The sequence below is a fragment of the Ictalurus furcatus genome, chromosome 1, assembly GCF_023375685.1.
Source record: "Ictalurus furcatus strain D&B chromosome 1, Billie_1.0, whole genome shotgun sequence".
Classification (NCBI taxonomy): Eukaryota; Metazoa; Chordata; class Actinopteri; order Siluriformes; family Ictaluridae; genus Ictalurus; species Ictalurus furcatus.
Window position 1 is genome coordinate 34,477,256 of NC_071255.1, and position 11,544 is coordinate 34,488,799.

The window sequence follows — 11,544 nt, forward strand, 5'->3', positions numbered from 1 at the left end:
ATCCCATCCACACCTACAGAAAGTTTGACCAATCCCATCCACACCTGCAGAAAGTTTGACCAATCCCATCCACACCTGCAGAAAGTTTGACCAATCCCATCCACACCTGCAGAAAGTTTGACCAATCCCATCCACACTCACAGAATGTTTGACAAATCCTACCCACACCTTCAGAAACGTTTGACCAATCCCAGCCACACCTGCAGAAAGTTTGACCAATCCCATCCACACCCACAGAATGTTTGACAAATCCTATCCACACCTTCAGAAACGTTTGACCAATCCCATCCACACCTGCAGAAAGTTTGACCAATCCTATCCACTCCCACAGAAATTTTGACCAATCCTATCCACTCCCACAGAATGTTTGACCAATCCAATCCACTCCCACAGAATGTTTGACCAATCCCATCCACAACCGCAGAAAGTTTGAACAAGACCACCCACACCTTCAGAAACGTTTGACCAATCCCATCAACGCCCACAGAATGTTTGACGAATCCCACCCACTCACGCAGAATGTCTGACCAATCTCAGCTACACCTGCAAAAAGCTTGGCCAATCCCCATCCATTCCCACATAAAGTTTGACTAATCCCACCACACTTACAGAAAGTTTGACCAATTGGTCACCTGCAGAAATTTTGACAAATCCCACCCACACCTACAGAAAGTTTGACCAACCCCACCTGCTCCCACCCACAATATTTTTAGACAATCTTAATTGGCTCTATTTCACAATATATATATATTTTTTTTATATTTGCGAAATAGAGCCAATTAAGATTACCACCATGACCGTGACCAGGATAAAGCATTAACTGAAGATGAAAGAATGAAAGCAGTAAATGCGTCACACGACTCCATGCAAGTACCGAGTATACTTTTATGTTACTGAATGTGGCCTTTCTTGTGTACTGTTACATATCTGACTGCTCATAAGAATATAAAAATGCCTGCTCCCATGACTTTTTAGTTGGGTTCCTTGGTATCCCAGACTTGATGTATAGCTCTAAGAGAAAGGCAGATGTTTAGTGCTATAATAGGGAGCGTTTATGTTTAAGGCAGCTGGAATAAGTTGTTTTGGAAGAAGCTTTTTGTTCTGTGTGAGGTTTTGGTTGAGAAATGGTGTGTCTTGTGCTTGGAGATGTTGATGGCCCATTTCACACTTTTTCCATTTAAGCTCAACAGTTAAATGTTCTGGAAAAATAAAGACTTGCACAGCCTGTTCTGTTTAGGTCTAGAACTGGTTTAAGTACCAGCCCTTATTACATCGATATTTCACCAACGTTTCTCAAAAGCACCTTTTTTTCCTCTGATCCGTTGTGCCTTGAGAACTGAGATGCCTTGTGACCAGCTCTTCCTCATCACAGGGCCCAGAGCCTGTTTTCTCTTCCTTTGACTCCCGCATCCATTTTGTCATCCACCACCCACATCTCAGAGTTTTCAGTAAGCCTCTTATCCGCTGCGCTCCATTATCCCCCCAACACTACTGCGCAGTAAACTTCACCACCATCGATCAGCCTCAGTGCCGCTGCAGGCCCTCGTGGGCGGAAGCAGACTCAGAAAAGAGCCACCACAAAAATTCCTCGTCCCCTTGACATGGACGATTGGGCACCAGTGAAGAAATCTGCCAGAGCCACTTATCCAGGGCTGTTGGGTCAAGCACAAATACATTTGACTCACAGCGAGATTCAGGTGAAAAAGGATACAGAACAAAGTATAGAAAATGCAAAAGAAAACATACACAGGTTTGTGTTTTAGATCCATCAGTCTGATGGCATTAGGATCATACCGATTCCTGCGCATAGCCTCCAGTTTAAAACCTCTCCGTGAGAGTAATTTGGTCCGATTCCCATTTTTCATTCATATAAATTTGTCTAATACGGTGTGTTGATTTATACACTGTGAGGTAAGTGCATGTATGTGGATGCAATTGATGAAATAATCTCATTTACTAAGTTAATGACCCTTGTCAATACGCGTTGTGGCTGGATGATAAATTGTACGTTCGAGCGCTACACTTTCACCACCTGCTTCATTAATTAATCGATTTGGAGCTTTTCTTTACGCAGCCAGATTATGAACAAAACTATTCATATCCCTGTAGTGATTAATTCTAATGTGCCAATACAGATATTGCGGTAGCAGTGGAAGGCTTGTTGATTCTTGAAAACTTTGTTATGTATGTATCTCTGGGGCGCACGGTGGCTTAGTGGTTAGCACGTACGCCTCACACCTCCAGGGTCCGGGGTTCCAGTCCTGCCAGGGCCCTGTGTGTGGAGTTTGCATGTTCTCCCCGTGCTGCGGGGGTTTCCTCCGGGTACTCCGGTTTCCTCCCCCAGTCCAAAGACATGCATGGTAGGCTGATTGGCGTGTCTAAAGTGTCCGTAGTGTGTGAATGTGTGTGTGATTGTGCCCTGCGATGGATTGGCACCCTGTCCAGGGTGTACCCCGCCTTGTGCCCGATGCTCCCTGGGATAGGCTCCAGGTTCCCCGTGACCCTGAAAAGGATAAGCGGTAGAAGATGGATGGATCTCTATGTGGATTTATTTCTCACTTCTCATTAATGGACACTGGAGCAGCAGTGGGAAATGTTAGTCCTTTATAGGCTCCCTATAGAGTCAGGCCTTATTAAACTCATTACATGTCACAAGGGATGGCAAATTTAGGGCACCTTCTTCTCCATGGTGTTTTCTGATAGCGCTACCATTATGCTACTCCGGTAATAAACAGTACAGTGACTGAGGCCATGTAGTTTAGTAAAAAACAGTGCAGCTTTATAAACCGGTAGACATGAAGGAAAGTCTTAATGTTTATGGTGAAGGGTTTTACTGTGTGTAACACTGTGTGGTTCCAATTTTTGTACAGCCTGAGGCTACATTCATGAATGGCTTCATATAGAAAATAGAAAGAAACATGCTATTACAAATTTACAGGAAAAAAATATGAATGTAAATGGCCTGAAAATAATTGAAATATATATATATATATATATATATATATATATATATATATATATATACACACACATATAATTAGGCAGATGCTATTTGTACCAGGGTGAAAATAGAACGACAGGAGCTATTTGCTTTCCAAATCACTCATTCCCAGTTTCCACCCTGTAGTTAAGCTGCAATCGAGTGGTGTCGGAAACTCAGAGATACTAATTTTCCTTCTTGGAAATTGCACTTGAACAGCTGACAAAGTCATACTTACAAGTGGAAAATTCAGGGTTCTGGATGCTACACGAGTTAATGTGCGACCTTTCACATTTTCCAGCAGTGAAAATTGGTGGTGTGTATTTTTAGAGATAAAATTTCCTGTTGTTTCAGTTGTTTCTGAAAAGCTCTTTGATAAGGAAAGAGCATAGAGGAAACAGCAGTGTCAGCACGGTGTGTGAATTCTGGCTCTGACCGAGGTTCCTCAACCTCAGATACATGATTCCAGTTCATAATTGGCTTCAAGTAGATGTGTGAGACCACACTTATTTTAGTTATTTTTTTTTAGTTTGTACCTACCTGCATTATTTTCTAATGAATATAGTTGGCTCTATTATCCCAAAATATAAATAGTAACTAGTAGCCTCCTAAATGTAAGAACGAGGATGTTTTTGAAATGTCCTTCATTAGCTGACGTATTGTACATATGTATACAGTACGTTCCCACATAACTGCTTGAAACACAAAACCTTTTTTTTTTTTTTTTTTTAATATATATATATATTGAATCATCATAGGTACCAAAATATTCATTTTATCCTAATCATCTTAACCTCTAACTGATTTGTATACTGTAACGATATGTTTCTGATCGAGACTATTAAGCACTTCTGAGCATCACGCTGGATAAGGACAGGTGATACATGCTGTAAATGTAAATGCTACTTAGTGTAATGAACTCAATGTTAGCTGGAGGGTTGGAATCCATGTGTATATTTGTTCATTGAATCCAAAAGGACAGACAGAGGGATGGTCAAAAAACAGGAAAAGGTCGTAACATGAGGCAGCCGCAATAGAAATAAGGAAACTGCTCAGTAAGGCAGGTATACTGACAATACTTCACAGTGTGCTTGGCTCTTTATGACTAACAGACAGGAAGTGACTGATGAAGGAAGTGGAGTGTGATCAGTATTCAGGTGAGGGCTCCCTCTGGTGTTTGGGGGATGCCAGTGTTACACTTAGCTTGCTAACAACATTAGTTATCGTTTTTTATAATGTTATACCGAGCCTAAGGTTAGCTAGCTTAAAACTTTAGCTACTGGTTAACACAATATAGCTAATGATTGGTTCTAATTACATGTTATAGTATTTTAACTAAATAACATTTTGCTAGGGAACCTGTCTAGCAACTGAAGCCAAATAGCTATTCCTTAAGCAGGTACATTAGCTAAGCTACAGTAAGCCTGGGCTGGCAACATTAGCGCTGAGCTTAGGGTCTGTATAAGGGTCCAAATAGGTGAACTGTGTGGCCAAAGCTAGTTATTAGTCAGTTAACATTAATTTGAGGTCTTAGCCAAGAATGCAGACGAAATACTGCAGTAATAAATATGAAGAAACAAAAGTAATAATTACAGCTAATTATTTTTAAATGGCGACCAAATTTGTAGTGAATTATCATTAGGTCTAAAGGTCTTTAATTGGTATTTTTGTGATATAATTTAAAATAAACGTACAAAATGTGTTGGATTACACGGTGAAATGAAAGATTACACAAAAACACTACATTAAAATGCTTCTACACTTAATACGCATGGCTATAACCCGATATGGACCGTTAAATAGTATAAGCTTTCTTTCTGTAGCTTTTCCAATCTTCTTAACGTGAGGTTTTCTTGAACCATCCATATTCATCATTTTAACCGAGCCTACTGTTTAAAAAATAATAATAATAATTTTAAAAACAGGCCTTGACCTTTGTAGCAACAGCTCAGTTATATGAGGCGGACTTTCTTCAGAAAGAATCTGAAGAGCCGAGCTGCTTTTCTTTATTAAATGTGTCAGTACTTCACAGCTCGAGCTCTCAACCAGGGTTAAATCCATAATACTGCAATAATTCTGCTCTTGATAACAAGTCACCAATCGTGGCTGTGAAAAAGAGGATCTCTGAAATGAAAAGTAGCCCACACTTGCACTCACTCAAATTACATTCCCTCGTATCATTTGGTCTGAAAATACATAGTGCTGAACAAATTAAAGCAGATTGCTTAACCAACACCCTGGGCCTTTCAGCTCCATACAGCTTTGAAATCACTTTTCCTGACTCTGCCAGTGATCTTTCATAGAGGGGGGAAAATCATTCGATTTTATTATTTAAAAAAAAAATACAAAATCCAAAGCGACGCACTCTAACTGCAACTAATTTCATATGAAGGAAAGGCTGAAGTTTATTAAATCTTACATTTCTCTTTTCTACCGTACGCCCACTCATTTTTCTCTGAAGCTAACTTTTGTTAGCAAGAAAAGGATAAAGATGTGTGCATCACGAAACCACAGCATGTTGAAGCATTTCCATTACTTCTGAGGATTAATGGAAAAAAAAGGCTTCATTAGTGTATAAGGAATATAACACTTGGAGGCATGCTGTTACAGGAAAATAATCAGCGTCAGGATGGTGTGATGGGATCTGACATGAAGCCGAATTACTATTACCACTGGTGATAGGTTTCCTATAACAGCACATCCTGAATGAACTGTTTTATTCCTCTTTTACCACAGTAAATTATTATTATTATTATTAGTAGTAGTAGTAGTAGTAGTAGTAGTAAAGAATGGCACGATACTTTTTTTAAGTGATTTAAGAAAAGTTTAGGAGAAGTTTAGTCATTTAGCACATTTCTACATCATTCTGTACACTGCACAAACGCGCCCACACACACACACACACACACCTTCCATCTCTTTGTTATATGAAAAGCCCCAGGGGTTTCCATCACCTCAATTCCACTGTTGGACAGCTTTCCCGGCCCAGAGGAACGAGATACAGGACTCCGATCAATACAGTCTGAGCTCCCAAACGCCCTCAGCACTCATCCAGAATCCTATAACTACATAAGCTGAAAGACTATGGTATTTTCTTTCACACATAAAGAAATTTGTAGTTTAGAGTTGTTTATTAGTTCTGAGGTGGAGACGTGCTTCAAGTCATACACCGAGTGTATGAGTGTATAATACATTGGTGGATATGAGTGCAGTTCTACACTAGAAGTTCACTACAGATGATTTCATTTGGTACACTTGCTCGGGGGCTTGCCCCAGTCTTATTCTTGACTAACCTGGTTATATTGTATATCGTGTTAAACCGAGGCATGTTATACTTGCGCAATGCTTTCATCATCAGTACGAGTACAAATGGGTGAAATTGTGTGCTTTGAGCTTTTTGGCAGTGATTTTGTTTTATTATTATTCTTTTTTTTATTCTTTTTTTTTTTAGTAACCCATTTTCTTCCAATTTATTCACTGCAGAGTCTTACCCTGTAGCTAGTTCTCCTCTATCACACAACATCTACCATCCAGGATCTGCTTCTTCTGGGAAGCTCCTGCATCTTTTAAACTCAATGTATATAACATTACTAGGACATGCTCAGAAACATTGTTAAGAAGTATAATGCTGTTACGGAAAGAATGTGCTTTTTTTGCCAATAGGACTATTGGCATTCAATTCGATTAAGTTATATTAACAAGCCAGATGTGACTGTGACAAAGCAAAACTCCCGGAGATGGCATGGGGAAGAAACCTTGAGAGGAGACTCAAAAGGGTAGCAATCTTCTTCTTCTGACTGACACACCCGCATAGTGGGGTTATAAGTCATACACTATATGACCGAAACGTATTTGAGCACCGGATCATCACAGCCATATGTGGTTCTTCCCCCAAAATGATGCCACAAATTCAGAAGCACACAATTATCTAGAACGTCTAACCCTAACCCTTTCTGTAAATGTGAATCGCTTTCTGCTCCCACATGGACACCCTATAGATTTTCACTTCCCTAGACTTAATACTTACTGCTGTAATCATAAACACTGTCCTGTGCTCATCCCAGGACTCTTAACCGGATATCCTTTCAACACACTTAGCACTATTTGTCTTTACTTTTCTACACCTGTATACTGTAGTGATTTATAATCCCACTACCCAGTATGGGATTAACATCATCCAGTATGTGATCCTTTATCCCACCCCCAATTCCTGAGGCTCAATTCATGAAGATGACTGCTTGAGCCAAATTCCTGTGTCGTATTCTGTCCCTGCTCTCTGGTCATGTGAGACCTGGCATTTGTGCCGCATCTGCAGCTGCACAGGCTCCGCCGTCACACAGCCCTCTAGAACAGGACTCAGATGGGACGGCTCATATGTCACAGTTATTTGGTGTAAATATTGACTCGTTATTGACCTTATGCATTTGCAGTTGAAGTCCATGAGGACAGCATGCATGTTTGTCAGGGTGAGAAAGAAGACCTTGCTTTGAAGAAGAACTTTTGCTCTTTTTTTTTTTGTTGTTGTTGTTTTTGTTTTTTTTTTACGTGTGACCACCTTAATTTGCCTCACTAAAGTAAAACTTGTAACTTAGAAGATTAAGAGTAGTTGAAACGCCAATAAATGTTTGCGCATAACATTTTTATGGCACCCACTTCAGTTTATTTCATCCTTTCAGAAATGGCACTACATTTTCAGAGAAAAAACATGCATTTGTGTGTTTGATGGATAAAAATAGTACTGTAGTAGTACTGCGGTAGTACTGTAGCAGTACTGTAGTAGTACTGTAGTAGTATTGTAGTAGTATTGTAGTAGTACTGTAGTAGTATTGTAGTAGTACTGCAGTAGTACGGTAGTAGTATTGTAGTAGTACTGTAGTAGTACAGTAGTAGTATTGTAGTAGTACTGCAGTAGTACGGTAGTAGTACTGTAGTAGTACGGTAGAAGTACTGTAGTAGTACTGTAGCAGTACTGTAGTAGTACTGTAGTAGTACTGTAGTAGTATTGTAGTAGTACTGCAGTAGTACGGTAGTAGTATTGTAGTAGTACTGTAGTAGTACGGTAGTAGTATTGTAGTAGTACTGCAGTAGTACGGTAGTAGTATTGTAGTAGTACTGTAGTAGTACTGTAGTAGTATTGTAGTAATATGGTAGAAGTACTGTAGTAGTATTGTAGTAGTACTGTAGTAGTACTGTAGTAGTAGGGTAGTAGTATTGTAGTAGTACTGTAGTAGTACTGTAGTAGTAGGGTAGTAGTATTGTAGTAGTACTGCAGTAGTATGGTAGTAGTATTGTAGTAGTACTGTAGTAGTACGGTAGTAGTAATGCAGTAGTATTGTAGTAGTACTGTAGTAGTATTGTAGTAGTACGGTAGAAGTACTGTAGTAGTATTGTAGTAGTACGGTAGTAGTATTGTAGTAGTACTGCAGTAGTATGGTAGTAGTACTGTAGTAGTATTGTAGTAGTACGGTAGAAGTACTGTAGTAGTATTGTAGTAGTACTGTAGTAGTACGGTAGTAGTATTGTAGTAGTACTGCAGTAGTATGGTAGTAGTACTGTAGTAGTATTGTAGTAGTACGGTAGTAGTACTGTAGTAGTATTGTAGTAGTATGGTAGTAGTACTGTAGTAGTATTGTAGTAGTACGGTAGTAGTACGGTAGTAGTACTGTAGTAGTACTGTAGTAGTACGGTAGAAGTACGGTAGTAGTATTGTAGTAGTACTGCAGTAGTACGGTAGTAGTACTGTAGTAGTATTGTAGTAGTACGGTAGAAGTACTGTAGTAGTATTGTAGTAGTACTGTAGTAGTACGGTAGTAGTATTGTAGTAGTACTGTAGTAGTACGGTAGTAGTACTGTAGTAGTATTGTAGTAGTACGGTAGTAGTACTGTAGTAGTATTGTAGTAGTACGGTAGTAGTACTGTAGTAGTACTGTAGTAGTACGGTAGTAGTACTGTAGTAGTATTGTAGTAGTACTGTAGTAGTACGGTAGTAGTACTGTAGTAGTACTGTAGTAGTACGGTAGTAGTACTGTAGTAGTACGGTAGTAGTACTGTAGTAATACTGTAGTAATACTTCTTCAAAGTGAATGAGTGAGATATACTGTATAAATATTCATATCTGTATTTGGATTTACAGTCATGTGGAAAAATAAGTACAACCCATGGAAATGGTTGTTTTGTTTTTTTTACATATTTGAACAAGCGAACATTTGGTCATCTTTGAAACAGTGCCTATTAATAACATTGATATACTTGAACAAACCTCAAGGAAAAATAGTTTTTCAATAATTTATTCAACAGAAATATCAATTTTCAATAATTGTTCCCCAGTCTCTGACAACGGCTTGCTGGAATTTTTGACCACTCTTCCATGCAATATTCTTTCAGTTGCAACATGTTTGAGGGTTTTCTTGCATGTACTGCCCGTTTCAAATCCCCCCACAACATCAATCAATGGGATTCAAATCCGGGCTCTGTCTAGGCCATTCCATAACACTCCATTTCTTCATTTCACTCTTTGACATGATGCAGAATTCATAGTTGAATCAGTGAATGCAAGCGGTCCAGTCCCAGAGGCAGCGAAGCAACCACAAAATATTGCAGTGAGTTACAAACAAATATAAAACAAACAAATATAAAATTATATAAAAAAAAGTAACTGTGAGACTGGGAAACAATCCTGCACACATCTCTAGTTGAGACCAATTATGAAATGGAGTGATGTGACTGAGGCTGAGGAACTGTTAGAGGGAGATTTACCACACCATGCCAACACCGCTGATGTTTTCCAGTGGTAGGGTCCAGATTAAAAAACAAACAAATAAATAAAAAACCTTCCGGTTTAGGCCAAAACCACTTTTGTTGTTGTTGTTTTTTTTTGTTGTTTTTTTTTTTTGGAAATTGTTGTTTTGGGGTTTTTTGGTTTGTTTTTTTTTTTTGTTTTTTTTTTTTTACATATTTGTACAAGCAAATATTTGATCTTCTTTGAAACAGAGTGTATCACCTTTATTAATAGGCATTATCAAATGACATAAAATTGACATTTTGCAGTGATTTTCACAATTTACATGAACAAAAAAGTAAGTACAGCCCTATATTTATCTCAAATTATTTTATTACATTATTATTATTATTATTATTGAATTATTATATTATATTATATTATATTATATATATATATATATATATATATATATATATATATATATATATATATATATATATATATATATATATAATATTTTTATTCAAATCCATAAAATTAGAATTGGGTGTTCCTCTATGGAACTAATCATGAAATCACAGCTAAAAAAATAATAATTACCTTATATTTTTAGTGTATTTAAAGCTAAAATCATTTTCCTAAGTTTTCTACATTTGACCTTTGACCTTTTTTAGGGTGCCATCATTTATAACTAACTTTGTCCCATTAAGGTAAATGATTTTTGCTAAATTGTCTGAAATTTCATCCTCATTCATATGTGGAATATCATTTTCACTGTATAGAAATAAGTTAACCAGTGTCTTGGTGTTTCAGAAACATTTAAAAAAAAAAAAAAAAAAACTTTATTTGCATTCCAATGCGTCTTATTCTACAATATTTGTTTTGGAACTCGTGTACAATTGTCTGAAACCCGAGACAAATTCAAATGCGATTTCCCTCTCTGGAAAGTAATGTAAAAATGTATTAGTGTTTTATAAACAGTAGTGTAAGAATGTTGTACAGTTTTATAAACAGTACTGTAAGCTGAACCTAGTGGGCCTGACCACCTCCATCTGCAACTGGATCCTGGACTTGTTGACTGGGAGACCTCAATCAGTCCGGATCGGGAACATCTCCAGCACCACGACTGTGGTGGGTCTCATCAGCAAGAATGCCGAGTCAGCATACAGAGAGGAAGTGCAGCGGCTAATGGACTGGTGCAGAGCCAACAACCTGTCTCTGAATGTGGATAATACAAAAGAGATGGTTGTTGACTTCAGGAGAGCACAGAGTGACCACTCTCCACTGAACATTCCTTGGTGTTCACCTGACGGAGAACCTCATCTGGTCCCTCAACACCATCTCCATAACCAAGAAAGCTCAGCAGTGTCTCTACTTTCTGCGAAGGATGAAGAAAGCCCATCTCCCACCCCTCATCCTTAACACGTTCTACAGAGGAACTATTGAGAGCACCCTGAGCAGCTGCATCACTGTCTGGGTCAGAAATCGCACCTTATTGGATCGCAAGACCCTGCAGTGGATAGTGAAGACAGCTGAGAAGATCATCGTGGTCTCTCTCCCCTCCATCACAGACATTTACACCACACGCTGCATCCACAAAGCCGCCAGCATTGTGGAGGACCTCACACACCCCTCACATACACTCTTCAGCCTCCTGCCATCTGGAAAAATGTTCCCGAAGCATTCAGGCCCTCACGGCCAGACTGTGTAACACCTTCTTCTCCAAGCCATCAGACTCCTCAATACTCAGAGACTGGACTGACACACACACACACACACACACACGCACACACACACTCTCTCTGTCTCTGAACTGAACACCATCCCACTCCCATTGCAATAT